The sequence below is a fragment of the Strix uralensis genome, chromosome 5 (assembly GCF_047716275.1).
Source record: "Strix uralensis isolate ZFMK-TIS-50842 chromosome 5, bStrUra1, whole genome shotgun sequence".
NCBI classification, from domain to species: Eukaryota; Metazoa; Chordata; class Aves; order Strigiformes; family Strigidae; genus Strix; species Strix uralensis.
In genome coordinates this window covers 68,422,441-68,443,472 of record NC_133976.1, presented here as the reverse complement: position 1 = coordinate 68,443,472, position 21,032 = coordinate 68,422,441, and the positions used below count along the sequence as shown (strand labels likewise).

The window sequence follows — 21,032 nt, the reverse complement described above, 5'->3', positions numbered from 1 at the left end:
TGGTTGTCTGTCCCTTGAAGCCTTCCTGTAAAGGTTGTCTATGACCTTGACTGACACCCCTCTCCCCCTTACTCCCTCCCTGGTGAAGCAGACCTGACTAACAACTGACTTCAAACAAATGGAGGAAAAAGAAAAAAAAAGTAAAAAAAAAAAAAGAAAAAAGGTCAACTGTTGTTGCTGCTTGCTTTTTAATCCTTTGAGAAATAAGTGCTAGGACAGTCGATTAGACTTCAGCAATGTAGAAAAAGTTCAGTTTTGATTTTATAAAGAGCTTCATCTTTCTCAGCAGCAACTGAACTATAAATGTCATAAAGCAGTAAAATATATTTCTGCGTGTTCTGTAACTTGAATGCTGTTCCATTTTATGAATCATAGAATGGTTTGGCTTGGAAGGGACTTTAAGGATCATCTAGTTCCAACCCCCACTGCCAGGACAGGGGCACCTTCAACTAGGATCAGGTTGCTCAAAACCCCATCCAACCTGGCCTTGAACATTTCCAGGGAGGGGGAATCCACAACTCCTCTGGGCAACCTCACCAGTGTCTCACCACCCTCACAGTGAAGAATTTCTCCTCATAGCTAATCTAAATCTACCCTCTTTCAGTTTAAAACCATTACCCCTCGTCCTATCCCTACACTCCCTGATAAAGAGTCCCTCCCCATCTTTCCTGTAGACCCCCTTTACGTACTGGAAGGCTGCTATAAGGTCTCCCCAGAGCTTTCTCTTCTCCCCCAACTCTCTCAGCCTGTCCTCACAGAGGAGGTGCTCCAGCTCTCTGATCATCTTTGTGGCCTCTTCTGGACCCACTTGAGCAGGTGCATGTCTTTCTTACGTTGGGGGCCCCAGGGCTGGACACAGTACTCAAGGTGGGGTCTGATGCAAGCGGAGTAGAGGGGGAGAATCACCTCCCTCAACATGCTGGTCACACTTCTCTTGATGCAGCCCAGGATACTGTTGGCTTTCTGGACTGTGAGCACACATTGCTGGTTCATAGTCATTTTTTCATCCACTAATACCTCCAAGTCCTTCTCTGCAGGGCTGCTCTCAATCCACTCTTCGTCCAACCTGTATTTGTGCTTGGGATTGAAAATAGAGATTATACACTATATGCAACTACCTCATGTACAGAATACTATATAAATATAACAAATCCGATTTTATCTATATTTATATGAAGACAATGGACTAGCTCTCCTGTCTGTATCAACATATGTAGACAAAATTAGTACTCAGTTGGATGTTTGATGAAGTGCCACCTCCTCCAAACCTTTCTTGAGTTAAACTCATACTGAAGCGTAGAGGCATTTTATGTGAATTTTGGATATTGACAAAATGATTCAATCCTGCAATATTAGCATATCTTGTCAGTCTGCTTGAATTATTTCTATTATATTAATCAGCATAGTACCCCCAAGACTTTTTGCTAGGTAGAAGAGAGGCTTTTTTCAGACACGCTTGCACCACAAGTAAAGTGAAACTTTTGAGGCTACCTGTTACATCTCAAGTGCTGCAGCATTACACATTGGGTAAGGGAGAAGTGCCAGAAGAAAAGTTCTAATTGTTTTCTCACCATGGTTTCCTGATTGTTTTAGTGTAATTTCTTGTGTGGTTTTGTGTGGAATACCTTTTAACACATCCACTTGGCAAGCTCCATGTGCACATAATGCCTCAGGCAAACTGCTGCTTACTCCTTCCATTGTCAATTACATAGGGTGCTAGTATACATTTGTGTATACATATCTGTACATGCGTGCTTTCATACTTTAAAAAAAATCTGAATGTGTTTCTATTTAATTCTGGTTTTATGGGAAAAAAAAAAAAAAAACAAAACAAAAACAAAGAAACTTACTTCCAGTCTTCTGTGTTTAATTAAACTGTATTTATTACCTCATTACTGCCTCACTGCCAGTACTGTGCATTCCTGTACCATGGTTAAGAGAGTATGGAAGCAACTGGCACCAGTGATAGTTTCTTCTTAACTGATTACATCTCTTCATAAATGTGATTCATTCAGTCTCTAACCAACCTAACCCTGGGATTTTAAAATCCATTCAGGGGAAACTCTGGGCCTGCTGCACAATTAAAGTTTTTCATCTCTCTCTTTTTGTTGTTGTTTTTTTTTTTTTTTTCCCTTCCTTTCTTACAGCAGCTCACAGGAAGTCCTTGGAGACCATTCCTGCCAGAACAGGCACTAATCTGCTATATATTAAATGGGCTACACTATGTTGAATTATAAGTGCTGTCCTAAAAATTTGTTTACTTTCAAAAATTTGAGAGACTTGAACAAAGGTTTCTGTTCCCATTTGTCTCACTGCGTTATAAAGATTGATATTTCTCAGCCTGGAGGTTACTTTCCTCCCCTAAAGTAAGCATTTGACTTCTCTTCATATTTACCAGACAAATGCTGGCAGCTCCAAGCTGGGTACTGGGGGAAGAATGTACATCCAGCATGCATTTGTCACCTCTCCATGCATTGTAATACTTAAGAAGCATCTTGCTGAATACATAGTACTAGTGCGAAACATCCTCAACCTGCTGCAAAAAGATTAATGACTGTAAAGGATAGTAAACCTTTCAGGGACATGCGTTCAAAGAGTGCAAGCCATAAGCAATACTGAAACAGAACTAACTTGCTAGTCTTTCTGGTCAAGATTTGCAACTCAGTAACTTATTTCTATGTCACCTTGGCACATGCGAGTCTGCTGTTGGAGCCAGGCAAAGACGGGGCAGACTGAGCAGTGGCAGGGGAAGCTGGTCACTTGCGCTTGCCTTTAAGCCGAGGCCAGGTCCCACCCATGGCCCTGGGGCAGTGGGTGCGGCCTGTCCTGTCAGGAGATGCACTGAGCTACCTGCCATGACGGTTTTTCCTGTGTGGATGGGGAGGCACAGGCAGTGTAGCAATATTTAATTTTGCCCAGTGTCTGAGAAGCCTGGAGCAAGGTCTGATTGATGGCAGTTATTGTACTTGGGGATTTAATAGAGGAACTTTCTTTTAAAAAAAAAAAGAAAAAAAAGAAAAAAGAAAAAAAAAGTTTAATTAAGCTGGAAGCTGGTCGGTTCAGTCTGAACAACTGGCCTGACCTTTCAGCAGTCATAAGCACTCAGCAGTTCTGGCTGACCACAGTGGAATATGAGAGGTGGGAATCCAGATACTGAATTTGTTAGACATCAAGAGTTGTGTTTAGGCATCAAGGGCATAAACACCTCCTAAATCCCTGCACCTAATAGTTCCCGTTGGCTGTCTCTGGTTAGCTGCCTGCTTAAAGGCCTTTGAAGAGCACAGCTATTTTTGCTGATTTGACACAGGAATGGAGGTGAAATGTAGGCCACTCAAGTGGTGGTTGGTGCTCCCCAGCTTTGAAAGGATGCTGGGGCTCTGCCTGCTCAACATGGTTGTGGGATTCACATCTGAATATATCAGGCATGTAAAGGGAGGGAGAGGGTATTCTTATCTCTGTTATACCAATGCAGAGGCTGAAAACGTGTATGCACCTCAAATGTGGATAAGTAGTATCCTGACATGCCTAAATACTGATGGAAATCAGGTCCTGAGTGACTTGTCTGAGATGGTAGAGGAAGCAGATGGAAGAGCTGGAGAAAGTAAATTCTGGTACTCTGAATCCCAGTCATGTCTTCTGTCATCATAACATTAGGATACATCCTTCCCCTTTCTCACCTTATTTTCCATGAGTACTACCCTAAAACCATTATAACTGCTATCTGGTCTTTTCTGAAGTATCTGATTACTTTTTCCTTTGGGTTTTGTCTTTATAGAATTCACTTCAAAGTGTGGAAACACCAGACAAAGGTAAGTGTTATTTTTTAAAATATGTTAATTCAGGATGTATCATCAGAAAACACACACTTTGCTATTTGTTTGTATTAGTTAACTGTTATAGTTGGCATATTGCAGATGTTTACATATTTAGTCATATTATAAGGTAATTACAGCAAGTTAAAATTTAAGTGATTTAAAAATGTAAATAAAGCATAACATTTTCCAAAACTAATCTGGAGATTCAAATATGGAGAACGAATAGTAGAGTGAAAGAACTGATTACAATTAGTGGTGGTCATAGCAGTTGTCCTTAATCCCAAGTTTTTCTGCAGAGAAAAGGGAAAATAAGGAACACAATGAAAGCCTAAAAAAATATTTTTGTGTATGGCTTTTCTACTTGGCTCCAATAAGTTTCATTCCTCCCTCCTTAAGCTTTAGTTCTGTGTTGGTTTTTGTTGTGTAAATAATGTGTTGTCTTAAATTATATACTGTCATAAGAAGAGTAGGTTAATTAACAGTAATGGACAAAAACATAGACCCAACCTTATTTAGTTCCTCAGTCAAAATTAGCTTAGACTCACTGGCTAATGCCCTGTACTGTTAGCATGCCTGCGGAGCACCCTGCAGACTGAGGGATGTGCAGGAGTCTGTTCTGTCACAGATGTTTGTGTTGGATTCTTGGAGGGGACAGCCACATTGGGGCATGGGTCCTGCTCTACCCCTCTGTGGCTGGCCTGCAACATCAGCTGGGGGTGCCTACGTGGATGCTTTCAAAGGGACCTCCATCTGAATGTTGAGGTTGGCTGGAGTGTTCTGGGAATGCCAGTGTCTCTCCATTTTGTTTGAGGAAAAAAAAATGGCCTCTGAGATGCTTTTTTTTTTCCCCTCTGTCTGCTTTTCTTGATTGCAGTATGCTCAGAGAGGCAAAAAAGTGAACCAACCACAAAGATATGTGCAGCCTTTTAAACATAGAGGTGGTTCAAATGCAGAATTCTAAATGCCAGGCTTGTTGTTTCACCAATATTCAACTTCACGTACAGCAAACAAAGAAACAGCAATTATATTTGTAAACTGCCAGGAAAAGCTAAGCAGCTGGAGGGTCAGGGGAGTGGGGGGAGAACACGCAGGTGCAGAAGGGAGGAGAAGGTAAATACGGTTTTCAGGATTCTTCTCCCTTGGATCTAGTCATTTATCCCGTTAATTTTTTTAACACTCTTAACAGCAACTAATTGTTGATGATGAAGAGAATAAATAGTTACTAATCAACCTTAGAAACATCTTCCTCTGCACACTGTTCAGAAAACCTGGCTGGAAAGGATCTAAAACATCCCTCTACTTAAAGGTATTTCCAAATTTAGACTTCATTGAACCAGCAGCTTCCTATGATTTATTGAATACAGTAAAGGTATCAGATTTTTTAGTCTCTACTTCTCTGCACCTATTTATTTACACCCGGATGCCTTCAGCTGTGAAGTGATGCTTCTTTGTTTGTTCTCTGCACACCCTAATTTCATAACAATTGCAGAATCCTTTTGGTAGTGTAATACTAGAAGCTGCAACTTACCGATTGCAAGTCAGAACTTGCCAGACCACTAGTCATTCAGTGGAGAAGCCTACATTCAAAGTTGTCCAAGGTAATCAAAATTCAAACTGACCTCTTACATGCAGTGATATACATTTCATGTATGTTTTAACGTACTACATGCCTTACATCTGCACCTATTAAATAAACTTCTAAAAGCCAGCAAAATATTTGTTAGGCTAATGAGTGTTAACAGAAAAGCCTAGCTATCATATCAAAGCTGGTGTTAAGGCCATGTCTGATAAAAACAAAGTGCAAGAGCAATGACCAAAACTGATCTGCTAGAAGTTGGGCCTGATCCCCAAGAAGTGGGCAAAGCCATTCTACATGTCTTTTCTTTTGGGGATCACAAGCTTTCCTTAGTCCCCGTGTTCTTGGTGCTCACCTTCATGATAATGCCATGGGGCCTCCCATCCATTGACCTAGAGACACTGAGCCTGAGAGGAATCCAGATGATATTTTCACCTGCTGAAGCTAGAATAAAAACCAGCTAGGTGGTAAGTTGTGCATTTCTGCTGAAATCACCTTTGTGTTTCCTTTTCCACCTCACTTGCTTCCCACACCATTTTACTTCATTATGCTTAGCTGGCTAGGATTGCAGGCTTGTGAAAATTTGCAAGCCTGTGTCCCAAAAGTAAAGTAAAATCGCCACCTTAGCTCAGTCCTGGTAATTTTTGCCAGATCTCTGGGAAGCTAAAAAACATGCGCTTTGCTTTCTCTAGCAGCACAATTGCAAATGAAGTCAGCATTGACAGCCAGGGAGGAGACAGACTACATTTCCCACTTGTACTGTTCTTTTCTGTCTCATCTGTATTCATGTTTATCTTGAAGAAAACAGGATCAAATTTGAACAGTAAGAGCAGCAATCACTTACTCCAACTAATAATTTCTTTTCCTCTCTTCTTCCTCCCCCAACTGATACTTATTACCCTGAGTATCATAAGTTTTGTTTTTCTTCATTATAGCTTCTACCACAAAAGAGAAAAATATTAAGGATACTATTAAAATTAAAGCCTTAATAATTTGTTTAGAAAGTGCTTTAATCTTTCTTTTTAAAAAATATCATCAGAAGTTTAATATTAGTCATTCACCATGGGCTAAGTAAGTCAAAGATTATATTCAAAATATCTAGCCTTGATTTAGTGTTGCAATAACTGGCTCTAATAACAGTGTTATCTCTGTAGACCAAATTATTCTGTTGCTGTGAATAGAACAGTACTTATCCATGTTATGCCTAAATCTGGATCATGTTCTTTTTTCTCTGTATGAAGTCCTTAGAAGATTACATTAATGTTTTAGTACTCAAAAGTATTTTTTTATTTCTTCTTAAATGTGAGGAACGATAGGCAGTTTCTAGATATTAGTACCTTTCTGCAGCTTCAAGTGTTCCCACCAAATAAAGAATAAGATTATTCACATTAATAGAGATTTAACATTGGAGTTTGCTGCAATCCAGAGTATGAAAAGACAACCTGCAAGCTGGTACAAAACTGAGTCCGTGCGTGTTTCTCAGAAGCTGATGAATGAATGTTTATATAATGTCTACAGCCTTGCTACTTCAGGCAGGGATTTCACCGGATCAGACATAATGAGCAGCTTCTGGAATATGATCAGTAGTTCTCAGGAACCCATCCCAGAAAGTCTAGTATGCACCATGAACTGATGATATTGAATCAACAGTCTTTTCTAACTGAATTGCTGGAGTTGCTGTCTTTTTGAGTGAATGCAGAAGTCAGATACCTTGATGACGATACATTTAATTAAGTCATCATTACATTTAAGGGTAAAAGGTTCACTAATTGCGCTTGGGATTTGATAGTTAGTCCTAGACCTGATCATAAAAACAGTCACCACAGATATTTAAAAAAAAAAAAAAAAAAAAAAGGAGGAAAAATTGAAAGTTTTTGGAAGGTTTTCCTATATAAAATTGAAAACTCCACTTCCTCCTTTTCCTAGCACAAAGACATTATAGCTTTGTTTTGGAAAAATCACTTTTTGTTTCAGAATATGAAAAAATATCAAGAGCTTTTTATTGATTGCATTTTATCTCTGTGTCTCCTACATTGTTTTCAAACCTGAACATGGCTCTTCACCTCTAACTTGTTGCTGTGCTACATCCTGGTACGTTGTTTGGAAAGCCAGGGGTTTTTTTAACCAAGACCAATTTTTAAATAACTGCAAACCCCCTGTTCTCACAAAAAAAATTAGACAGAAGTTGCCAAGGCCTTATAAAGTATATAGTAGCAAAGACCAGATACCAGGACAACAGGAAATTTTTAAGTTTCTTTCAAGGGTTAATTCATAGGATTCTTCAGCTAGTAGGAGGAAACAGTAAGGTAAATATGGGTGCTTGGAAACTGCATCTGATCAGTATGTACATTATAACCTTTTCATGTTTTGCCATTTTCTTATTATAATAATGGTCTAATTAATGTTGCTTAGCACCTTTCCTAAATCTTAACAGTTTTTTTTCTGGGGGGTTTGTGTGTGGGTATAACCTAAACTGTATCTAGGATCTTGCTCTTTTTCTTCTCTATGAAAATAAGTAGGAAAGAACAATATCAAGCTTCTGTTCCCCAAAATATGTTTAAAGTGTCAAAAGGGTCTTAAGCCTTCATTCCAAATTCTGTTCAACCAGATATTTGTCATGTTTTACCCAGAGAAAATGTGCATACAGTGTCAGAGAGGGCATGTTTAATATGTATTGAATTGATGTCATCTGCTAGTGCTGTAACAGCACAGTACCTACTCTGTTGGAAGGTCTGGCACTAAAATAATATGTGATTTGTAATACTGAACTGAGAAGAACATAAGTTGTTTTCTATAAGGAATAAGCTAGTATGGTCCTTACTAAATTGTGAAGGCACCTGCAGCTGCATTCATTAACTCTTTCAGGGATGGTGAGGATTGTTCTGTTTCTCACCAAGGGTGAAATTTATTCCTTCAAACTTCATGTGCAAGGAACATGTGTCAGAAATAAACATATCTGGCAGCTGTGGTTAAAGTTCATTTCCCTTGGTCTCATCTCATTTCTGCAAGTCTCATTTCTTCTCATCTTCAGTGAGAAGGTGATGCAAAATAATTTCATACCAGAAATAAATTATGAGGTTTGAGTTGTGAGATTATTAATCCTGGTCACAATTCACTTTGTGGTGTGGTGTATTCATCATCTCCTAGATACTGGCTATGCCTGGGATACCTTTCTAGAAAATAAACTCTGGCATAGCTGAAGCTGTGAATCCTCTGTAGGAAGTCCATAGCCTGTGTTTTGTAAATCAGTGAAACACCATAGTCCTTTCTTATCTAAGATTTATTAATCATAAAAGTCATAAAAAGCAGTAAAGTTCTCTGGCTTCATGAATGGGCAATATAATTTCAGCGTACCAAATCCTATTCAGCAGCTCATAAAAATACAGTGAAAAGATGCTGATCAACTCTTGTGAGTAATGGACATTTACAGACTACCTAAAATGTTTGTCTCTAATTTAGTTAATTGCTACTGGGCTTAATGAGTGAAGGGGGGGGGAGGGGGAGGGAAAGAGCAGACTCTGGCATGGAAACCACAGAGTGTTTTTAAACTGAGAGCTGACAAGAGTAAGAAAATGAATGTAGAAAAAAATCCTGCAGCTGCAGACCAGGTCATACTTAGACATTTGCTTACATCTGAGGAAACCTCTTCCAGAGAAGAACTTAATTCTGGATCTCCTAATAATTAGATAAATAATGCTGAAGTTTCATTTGTCTCCTTTTGCTGGCAGCTGAACTGATTGTCCCATTGCTGTCTTCACCCTTCACATGCCATTGTAGCAAGAGAGACAGCATGTAGTTCCCACCCCAGGGCCTGCTTCCAAACTGGCTCCATTTCTGCAGTCAGGCACAGACTCTGCAAGCCCACAGGTGAAAGGTGGAAATTTAAGAGAGAAAAAAGAACATTTCCCAGCTTCTTTCAGCAGGGAGTCTCATGGACATTATCTGCAACTAAGTGCAGACTTTTAACCTTGTCACATCTAGCCACATTGGATATAGTGAATAGGCATCTTGCATCTTACTCGCTTGCCTGGCATGATAAATTTTCTGATATGGATGATATTTACCCTATTGTGTATGTTTCTCCTGACTCTTTTTTTTTTTTTTTTTTTTTTTTTTTTTCTTGTCTAAAGAGTAGAGTATTACCTTCTTTCTGTGGCCTAGCTGATATATAATACATTTCCTCCTGTTCTGGAGGCAAACTTTGAAACATTGCCTTACAGCCTAAAATATGGATTGTGTAAAAACTGTTGGTGCCAAAGGGTACATTTCAACACACAGCAGGACGTTTACACAGATTCTGAACTACCTTTCACTCTCTTTTGGAGAAAATGCTGAGAAGGTTCCACTCAGCAATCATTGACTTCAATAGGCCAATTTGCATACATAAGGTTTTTGCAGTTACAGGACATCTACCTGTCTGCCACTTTGAACAGATTGGAGCCACTAAGTCGCCTAAGTGGCTGTTTTTCCTTAATGTAAATAGTGTGGTGATTTTCAGATAAAGTAGAAAATACTGGTTCAAATAATAGTCCACTGATGTCCTCTTCTGGACCTCTTAAGAAGGCTTTATGTATATGACTATAGGTCATATTTACTTGGAATGTAAAACGATTCAGTCCAAATTAAACATTTAGTGTGGAAGGTAGTAAGTTGTTACATATCCAAGAAAACTGGGTATGAGAGTCAAAGAGTATTCTAGGGAAAAAAATCATTAGAGCAAAAGATTTATTCAGAACAATTATGGTGAAGGATGATAGATGGAGAAAATAGTAAAGAGAATAAATAAAACATAATTTAAAACAAATGCTAGACAGAGAAGTATACACAAACAGAGAATAAACCGACTGAGTTTTCTTAACCTGTTAGTCTCTAAAATAATTCAGTTTTCTTATATGGAAGATGATTACAACACAACAAGGTGTACTATTCTAGCCAGTCCTGAATGAGTGCAATAATTTGCTGTCTATTTCCAGTAGCAGCAAGCCCCACTATATGTCAAACTATTTTAATTTTATGTGTACCTCTATTGTTACACAGTTAAAATTTGTCTATTATAAGATAAAGACTGAAATAATTCCTTTGCACTGTTTGCAATGCATTTTGTGATTCAAGAGTTCTGAGTGTTTGCTAGTTTAAAGGCAAAAGGCATCAAAGAAGGGGAATAAAATTCCAGACCGAGGATATGTTTTTTGGAGACATTTCTGTCAGATAGCTAAGTCCAGTGAATTGTGGTATCCGTCTCTGATGTTGGGCAGGATTCCTGCACCTATCCTGAATATAAAAAGCTAATATAAGCAAGTCTCAGGCTTCCTATTCCTGGGATTTTTATTTTTTTTTCAATAGACACTATTAGACAGCTAATAGATGGCTGCTGAATACAGCGGCCAGACAAGTTAAGTGAGTATGTCAGGAGCTATAACAGTTGATGAGAGAATGTTCTTAATCATGTAGGAATCCATGAGTTAGAAGGGGGAATAAAAGGAGAATTTGGGGTACTCCTCTTGGAAGACAAATCATTCTGATCTTGGAATGATACAGTGTACTCTGACGCTTTCTCTCTCAACCTGTCCCTTGTCTGAGAAATGAGTGCTTGTATGAGCCCTTCTCACTTGATGGAGGCTGCCAGGACTGGGGATTTTAATGTACATTAGCAATCACACAATCCCTAGCTGCTCCAAAAACAGAGAGGGGGAAGATGGATAAAAGCCAGTAATTGCAGAAAAAGCACTGCAGAGCTGAAGCTAGAGGAAATAACGTAAATAAAGGGTGCAGCCTGCATTTCATGTATATTTGTATAGATATGTACTTCAGTGTCCATAGTTCTGTAATGTTGCCACCAATCTATGACCATCTGAATGCTATGTCTGATTGTGACTGCTATTGTATACATCTTATTAATTTTTGCCTACAGTTGCAACAGCTTCATAGTCTTAAAATGTAACCAGTGCCTTTTCTCCATTCTACTGCAGCATTGACAGTTCCCTTGAACTAAGTAACTACTTAGCTGCTGAAATTACAAAATACCTACATAATAAAAATCCTTCCAGCACAAAAATTAACAGACTGAAATGGCATATCTGAGGCACAGACTAACTTGCTGTACTTTAAAATGCTTACTTTGAAAATGCCTTAATTTGAAAGCAGTGTAATGAGAGACTGTTAATGATACACTAGAAATGAGCTAAGGCTGGTTTCAGAAGCACAGATGGCCAATTGGCTTCAGTTGGTAGGTTATGTCATTTTAATTAAATTTTATTAGGAAGCATTTCAAAGCCATAGCTGATGTTTTAAGATAAATATGGTTCTTCATAAATGACCTATTGCTAACCTTTATTTCTCTCTCTCCTTTCATTGTTAATAGAGGCTGCTGTGACTGAGGTCACCATGGCCATCTCTAAGTCTCATCCATGTTTACAGCACTAGCATTGATGTAAATTTCCAGCTTGCCCACATACCTAAAAGCCCTTCATGTGCAGACATCAGCCTAGATTCCCAGCTCAGCTTCACTGTTTATGCTGCCCATAACATCCCAGAAGCCTGGGTGAACAGGTAGGAGGAGATCCAGCAGGGGTTCACAAGAGCTGTTATCTCTTAGATCACATATTTTTCACAGATATTGGAGTACCTCTGTTGCTTTGGTGATACTCCTATATTAATGATAGCGACCGAGTAAGTGGGTATATCTCCACTGCTTATCTAGCACAAAGTGCTTTTACTTAAGCTTGACTGACTAGGAGACTTCCAGGCCCCATAGATAGATGGAGAATCAAGGAGGTGGTCTAGATGGTTGCCCTTGACCAGTGTGGAAGGGTGGTAGCAGAAGCAATGTCAGAGCACTGGCCTTGATGGGTATGTGCACAAATACTTCTGTGACTGACTTGCTCAGCGGGAGGGAGGAAAGGGTATGTGCTGCAAGCCAAGAGAGTTTGGGCTGGGACTTTGCGTGGTCTCTGCAGTACAAGTAACTAGAAGGGTTGAAAGCTAGCTCACCAAGTTAAGCAGAGGGGTTCTTTTGCTTAAACCTGATCTGAATGAGGCTTTATCAGCAGATTTTGCTCTTGGTGTATTCAAACCACATTACTTGACTAAGCATGTGTATTGATGATCCTCTTTATAGATAGTGATTAAAATAAGTATAGTTTATAGGTCCAAGTATACCTACTATATCAGCATAGCACAGGAAAGAAAAGAGGGGGACAACTTTAATAAAAAGCTGATGAAGTATTCTCTTCTGGATTGTTTATTTGGTCAAATTAGTTGTCTCCTCAAATAGCTTCTTTTCCTACTCTGAGCAAAACTGGTGTTCTCCTACCACTCCAGTGTGATCAAAGTAGGACAGGTGACTACAGTCTGGTAGCATTATTTTTATGAGTCAAAATGCTGTTCTCCAAGTTTTTATTAATACTTTCCCCTTGCTCCCACTTTACCTTGAATCTAAATGACTGATTAAAAAACAATGAGATCGTTTGCATTAGACTGAGCAAGAGAGTGTACTATATAGCATTAGCTGTAATTAGCAGTTTAATAAAAATCTGAGAGAATTTGCATTAGTTAAGGTAATAAATACAAAACTATAATCGCTATCCTGATTTTTCAGATGGTTATATCATTCCCATTGTGTTTTATCTTTTGCCAGAAAAATGTGAAATTACATATGGCCTAAAGGACACTGATGACTTGAATGCTATGTTCAAGCATGTGAAAATGAGAATCTCTCTTCCTCCTTAATCTCCCTCTCCAGTCTTTGCAATATTTATAGCTAGCATGGACTTCTAAACATGGACTACCGCTCTGACACCTACTTTCCTCAAATACTTTTACTAACTTAATTCACATGCATACTCCCCGTTCTTATTTCTGCACTGCATGAATTCATGCTGGCTATGTTACGGCTCTCACTTTCCCTTTCCCAAAGGTCACATTTTATGATCTTGCTGCTGTTCATAACATGTATTTTAATATATATTCCTGCATTATAATGTCAGAATTTTCACATCCCTCGCTATGTGTCTCGCATTATTTTTTTCTATCCATACCAGTATGTGATAAATAGCTTTTCTTTCAATCATTTAGGATTAGGGAGAGTGAGTTGTCTTATGTTTTAAAGAATCATGTTAGTGTCCTGTCAAATCCATCTCAAGTTCACTTTTGTGGATTGGCTGTATGTCAGTTTTTATATTTATGCTCTCAATTTCTTATTTCTGTCTTACTGTCCTCGTTGAAAAGATAGGCACAAACATTACAAGTTGCAGAATAATGTTGCAAAAACTGATTACCTTCCCTTCTTTATTGTATTTTCATTCCTTCTTGTTTCTTTTATCACTTTGTTGTTTTATCCCAAGCAGATGTGCCTTATTTGCTGCCAGTGACATAATGTTACTACCTTCATGTTTGACCACATTTGTTTGTACAGCCCAAAAAATTCCTATCTACATCTGGATGATATGAAGTGATCTTTGGGACAAGACTAGAGTCATGCCTTTGTGCTTACAAGGAGGCTACCTAGGCAAAATGCTCTACAAAACCTAAAAGGGTTTTAAGTGCATGTACTCTGAACAGCCTTCCTGACTTCAGTCAGACCGAAGCATTGTGTAAGTATTAATATTTACAGGATTAGGTCCTTATGGTGTGTAAATCAGGAATATGTCTGTATATTGTGTATCAATACTTCTGTATAATCAACAATGCTTAATCATTTGATTGTATTAAAACCTGTTATTTCCTGCACTATTCTCCAACTGTTTGTAATGTTTAGACTCTAGAGGAAAGATGCCATATTTAAGAGCAGAAACATTTCCTAGTCTTATTAAGGTGGTTTTTTCCTTTCTCTGCATTGATACCTAATAAGTACTACAGATTCCCAGATCCTTTTCTTTGAACTACAAAAAAAAAAAAAAAAAAAAAAAAAGCAAAAGCATACCTACTACAATAATTATACTATGTTCCAGAAGAGATCAACAGTCATTCTTGTAAATAAGGCAAAGCCAGGAACCTTCAATCTGCAAACGCTTCAGATTTCCTATTCAGATTTGATTGTTTCCCATGTTCATCATTCTTGTGGAGAATGTGGTCTAAAGCTGAGAATGGCAGGAAGATCTGGAAGTTACAAGACTAATTAAGAACCTTAGTTGATTAAACACTATGCCTCTATTTTTGACTAAAATTTTTTAAGATTTGAGCAAGAAGAATATGAAACCAGCAGATAGCCCCAGACCCAAATTACTTGTCGATTAAGTTTCTGAAGAATACCAACACAGAGGGCTTTAATGCTTCCGCTGTAATGAATGTATAGATTCCCTCAAGTACTAACCTGTTTTTTACAGATTAGGTGAAGTAAGTATAAATAAATTTATTGTTGACTGAAGTTGTATGATGATCAAGTTGCAACACTTCAAAACTTATGTCCAAACTTCCCTTGACTGTAATAATGAAAAATAATTAATCTTAACGACAAAAACATGGAACAGAATCTAGGTGTCTTAAGTACTTTTCTTGAACTCTGAATGTTAAACAAACAAATCCAAAATAAACACACACACACCATTAATATGAGATTCATTATTTTAAATCTTTTTGCATATAAGGATGGATCTTCACAAGTTTCTGAATGGTTAGCTTCATGCGCTGGACATGGTACATTGCAATTAATCTTTTTTTTCCTTTTTTCCCCCTTTGTAGCTACGAAGTTTTCTCTTTTTCCTGTTCACTAACTTATGCTGGAAAGACAATATGTCAAGTGAAAATTAGCAAAAATATACTGGTTAAAAGATCCTTCTTTTTCCTGGCTGACTGGAACAAGAAGTAAATTTGGGTCTGTGTTTGATATAGGTTTGTCTGACAGATTTTACACATTGAATATTAATCAAAAAAAAAAAAAGAAAAAAAGACCCACATGTTTATTATAAATCTTCTTCTGAGCAACTTAAACTCCACAGAATTCAGAGAAACTTAGGAAGATCAGAGTTAGAAAGGAGTAGGATAGCCAGAGGAAGAGAAACAGGACTAAGCCAAGTGTGGTCTGAGAATAGCTTTCATTCACTGGAGGCATCCTAGAGGAAAACTGGAACCTAAAGGAGATGCAGCCAAAGGCGGTATTTCTGTCCTTCTTTGAGGACTTCGGCCCTTTGGATCTGCCTCTAGTAGGTATGCAATCCAGCTTGAGAACCTATTGTTTCTAGAAGGAACAAGGCTGTTGTGGGGTTTTTTAATAAGAAGGATCTGCAGTTTTAAAATGAGGACCTTAGTTTGAGACTGGAATTTTAGAGTAAAAGCTAGTAACTGCCTGTCACCTGCCTGTCTGCTTTGCGGAAAATAACTCTGTTGAAAAGCAAAGTGCACACTCAAACAACATTCATTTAAGGCAATGGGATGACAAAAAGCATATTTGCAATAGATGAGAGAGAAGTAGTATGCAATTTTTTTATGATTTGGCAGTAATCTTGTATTCTTCCAGCTTCCTGAGCATGACATGTTTATATTTACAATCTTTGAAATTTTTGGTATTTTACATCACTGTTTATTGTATTCTAAATCTGAAAGCAACTTGAATACATTATAATTGAACAAAGGCTATAAGTCATCTGAAAGGGGTTTTTTTTAAATTATAATTGAATACAGAGTGTAATTTGTAACTTCTGTTTGCCTTTAAGACACACAACAGTTTGAAGTTGGTCAAATGGAAGAAGACCTTTTTATGTTGAAACTGTTACACATCTATCTTAATGGAGATATTGCATAGTCTTCTTGCACAACACTCCTGAACAGATATAGGAATCTTAGTATGTCTGCCCTATGGTTAAGAAATATAATGGGTGCATTTCTCTTACGCATCCAAATTAGTTCTCTTAGGGCCTGCCATCTGCTTTGGTGCCTTAGTTGAGTCCATAAAGTTTGAGCATTGAACCCTCTATCTTTTGTATGACTAGAAAATAACTGTTATCCTTTTGCTCTGTAGGAATTTTCACCTTGTCCAAATTTTGGTCAAATACCATCTTATGGTACATATGGGCAGATATAATTGAAGTATAGGGGAAGGATTATATTGCTTATGAGCATTTTTGACTTCTAAAAAGTGGCTGATGCCTTTCTGGAATGCATCTTACACAACCTTTTTCTAAAACAAAATATAAGAAGACAGAATAGAAATAAATTCTTTAGCCATAACTGGAACAGAAATTCTGCTGCTCTTCCATTTCCATGAAAACGCAGAGAAATCAGACTAAAGCTTCAGGGTTTCTGTTTAAACTTCTCCCTCTGCAAAATCAGTATTAAATGTCTGCAATTTCATCAAAAATCTTCTTGGAAAAAGAAGTAGTTAAGTATGCAGTCCTAATTCTTTCATAGGTCGTAGATGCTTGTAAGAGGCTCTTAACATCAGAAACAAGATCTAGAGTTGTATGAAACTTAATAGTATTCATTTGTAAAAGCACCTTTTTACTTTTTATAGTTGCTTGAGTTTCAAAAATAATTTTCAAAATCCAATTCAAATAAATTCCAAAGTACAAACCTAAAAACTTGTATCTGTCTGACAGGCTTTTCAATATTTCCCTCAACCGTTGAAGGCATTCACATACTTTGCACCTCAGACTGATTGCCCTAGACTTGTTTAAGTCTCAAAAGAGAATGGGAGGTTCCTTGGACCTAATGACCTGAGGTCCAGAACAGGCTGAGAATCTAGGTAGCCAGATATGCCATGAGTTTTGTATGTTTTAGCTTGTATCAAGAACTGGATTTTGTGAACGGATGCTATTTTTGAGTCAAAATGCAAGCGTCAGATGAGTATGTTAAATCAGCTAACAGTCTTACAGCTGGAGCTTTCTCTCCCTTTCTTTGAGTCACTGAAATATTCCTGGGCTGGCAGGGCAGGTTCTGCTAAGAAAGGAGATGTTTATAAAGCAGACATTTACTGCAGGACATGAACATGTTGACATCATGACAATAGATTCTGTTCTTATTCCAAATCTCACACAGCACTTAACAACAAAATCAAATGTTTTCACATAAAGACAGGAACTGACTGCTTTACTGTGTTGTGCTTACCACACTGTGACTTTGGTATAGTATCAGAATATTGGGTAGTATGGTGTTGCCAGAAGATCTTTCCTGTATGAAAATATACATAGGGAAGGAAATGTTGGGTTTAATTTATTTTAAATATTAAATACTTGTCACAGTTCTATAACGAGAAAATGTGTTTTCTGCTATTTGTGCTGCTAACACTCTAAGAAAGAATAAACAAACAGCACCAAACTTGACAGAATAATCAGTATATTCAGAATATTTTGAAATACACAGAGAGAAGGAACAGTAAAGGTGATGTCATATTATCACTGACGGTGCTATGGGCCTAACTGGCATAATTTAAAACACATTCAGACACAGGCTAGTTTGGCTTTCCTACAGTAAATACATGTATATAAACATGAATTAATACTTTTTGCAAGAATTCAAGCTGGAATTGATTAAAAAATAGAGTATTTTAATGCAGTAAGTACTACTGTCATCAAGTGGCACCATTTCCTATTGTAGGAAGTCTGGGTCACTCAAAACTGTAATCATGATATGTTCACTCTTAATTATCTTTTGGCTATAACATCACCTTTATGAAACAGAAGGGAATATGTTTGCATAAAAAGTTTACAGAGGAGACAATTTCTTTTTTGTCAAGTTTCTTGCCTTGAGTTAAAGTGCTACTTTCATTCTAACCCAAATGTTATTTTCAGTTGATCACAGCCATTGAAAATGAATGTGATAAAAGGTCACCAGAAATAACTTCTATTACATTAGGAAGTCAAATATTCTCTATATAGTTAGGGATAAATCAGACCAAAAAATAAAACTAGCTAATTCAAAATGAGTCCTTATCTTGATTTAGGATTGAATCGAACAAGGGAAAAAAAAAAAAAAAAAGGGAGAGTAGTGTTTTGATGATTAGGAATCTAGGAAGATAATTTCTACTGAAGACAAGACTTGCTTTATTTGCTGGTTTTCATGTATTTAGCTTGTGTTTTTAAGCACTTTAACCAGTTACTGTCTGAACTTTAACTTGATAGGTTTTTGTGTTTAAATGTGAACTTCTGTTGAAGTCTGTTATTATATTTAGTCTTTCCCAGAATGTTCTAAGCAAAGTTGGGAATTCTTTGATACCTAAGGAGATTGTCTTGGTTAATGTTTCTTCTGTTTGTCCTTTTTTAAGAGTATACTTTTTGCTTTAGAACTTATGTGTTATCTTTGAAAACTGTGGTTGTCACCTTGGTGCAGAGTTTGAACAGACTTATACTATCTAGCACATAATGTATAAAGTTCAAAAGTTGCTCCCTTATTTTCTCATCAGTTTCATTTTTCAGGCTGAGACCTCTTAATTATTCTCTTTCTTTTGTCTTAGCTGGTTGCTCTTAATATATTTATTCTACCCTCTCCTCTTTTCCCATCCTCCGTAATTTATGTTACTACAGACATGAAGTATGACATTAATATTAAGGCTACCATTCATCATCTCAGATACTTTCTTGGCATTGGGTTTCCCTCTTCTCCGTATTTTGTTTGGCTTGTCTATCTTGTTTATACTCTCTCAGGGCAAAGCCTGTGTTGCCCCAGACTCTTCTGTGTTGAGTAGTCTTCTGATATTAGGCACTTGACCTTTGAAACCAGCTGTATAACTTTATCTGACATCTGTGAATAGCACCTTCTCAGTGAGTAGCTTCTCTGTTCTTCTCAACTACTGTTGAAATTTTTCACCCACATGGTGTCTTATTTCTGGCCACTGTTCCATTTTTCCCTTGCTTCTTAGTCACCCATTTGACTCAGCCTCATGCAGTCAGAAAGGATAATACCAACTGGATAAGCTCAGATATGCATTAATCAAAGTTCTTAAAAGCAATACAGATATTCCCCTTCTCTATGTATCATATATCATGGAAGGGAAATTTCGGTCCTCTTTGGCTCATACTTTAACTTGGGATGTCTAACTCTTGTCAGAGTTTCCAGGTTCTTTTCCTACTGGTGTACATCTGTTAGTGTGATATATTGTGTCTTAGGGAACCTCTGACAAGGATTTGCTTTCTACAATGAGGATATTGTGAGTTTTTTCATTGCTTCAGGTTCACAAGGAGTGTTAACAAATGTCTGAGTTAGAAAATGCATGTCTTGATTTTTTTTATCTTTGTCTCTTCACAGCATTAACGATGCTTTAAAGTTAAATGCAACTCTTCGTCAAACCATTTTATGTAACATGGGCAGAGTTGTTGGCCTGTAAGTGAAAAAGACAGAGCAAGCTATCTATAGCATGTAAAACAGTTCAGTTTCCTGATAATTGTTTCTAATTGATTATGAATGAGGAAGAGGACATGATATGGAAAGCAGAGTTGAAAGCTATAAATAGGGACACATGAGAAGACAGTTAAGAATTGCTTCTCAATTTTATTCATGTTACTTGGGAAGAGTGGGAAATTGCTGTCTTGCTTTGTTATTCAGAGAGAGGTATGCAGATTTGAATAATTTCCAGATGTTTGAGAGTGATGATCTGAAATTTTGACACTAATGTTAATTTGGGGTACTTCAGAATTTCAGATGAAAACCATCTACTTTTTTTCAGTGGCTCATCAGTGCATTCGAGGAAACTTTCCTGAAGCCAAGAGAATTTTGCCAGATTTGGAACTAGGAGCAAAATCTTATGTTAATTTTACCTTATACTATTACCTTGTTTTATTTCTGCTACCCATAATCCTTATGTTTTTCAGGCTACTATACTTTTTAAATACTGATTTCTACATTTGCTTATTGCTTAAGTATGACTATACCTTTTTAAAAATGCTGAGAGTTGCATTGTTCTGGCAGTCTAGATTGAATAACTGAAAATTAAAAAGAATATATATTATTTAAATTTCTCTTCTGTTTTTTTCTTAATCTCAATTTTATGCAGATCTTTTGTTTTCGTAATGCTTATGTTATCAATGCAGAATAATTCTTTTAGCCTTTAATTCCTTATATTGATTTTGTTTATACAGAAAAAAGTAATTTCGCTTTCCACTTGAGAAATTTAAGTTTGCACTGAATATATATGGAAAAAGCTAGAAATATACCATCCACCATAAATGTTCTCTTTAGGAAAAAGAAAATACAGACTTGTACATGTCTGGGTAGTTACACTGGTTAGTTATTTATTAGAATTGTTCTAAATTATTATTTTAAATCAATTCATATAATCTATATAAACAATTGAATGACCAACAAAGTTTACTAATGGTCAATACAAAGTTGAGATTAATATTGATAGATCTGAATTTTCTCACTAAAAAATGTGAATCATTCATTGCTGTTAAGTCAAAATCTGCCTTTAAATTGTAGCTGGTAAATACCACATCACCAGAGCACATTTGAACAAGAGAACGATTATCATACTCTACTCACAAGCAACTTTTAGTTTCTTAAGTAGTGTTTTCGTCTGAAGACACAAGACAGCAAATAACTAACTATTGGTTTACAGTTCACCCTTAAGGGTTGCTTATTCTGGAATAGTCCCTCACTAATAAGGTAATTCTAAAGCAAAAGTTTAACTAAGCTTTTCCTGCCTTTATCAGCTCTAGGGGTTACCACTGAAGTGAATGAGTTTTTATATGCCTCTCCTCAAGTACTGTGACCCA

General features: G+C 37.2%; 1 non-coding gene across 1 annotated transcript; it reads left to right on the top strand.

Annotated features, from left to right (window-relative positions):
- Positions 1-8,423: 8,423 nt before the first annotated feature.
- Positions 8,424-8,501, top strand: LOC141944903 (small nucleolar RNA SNORD36). Its single transcript, XR_012629363.1, has one exon. It is a non-coding gene; the product is annotated as a small nucleolar RNA SNORD36 (small nucleolar RNA).
- The last annotated feature ends 12,531 nt before the right edge of the window (positions 8,502-21,032 follow it).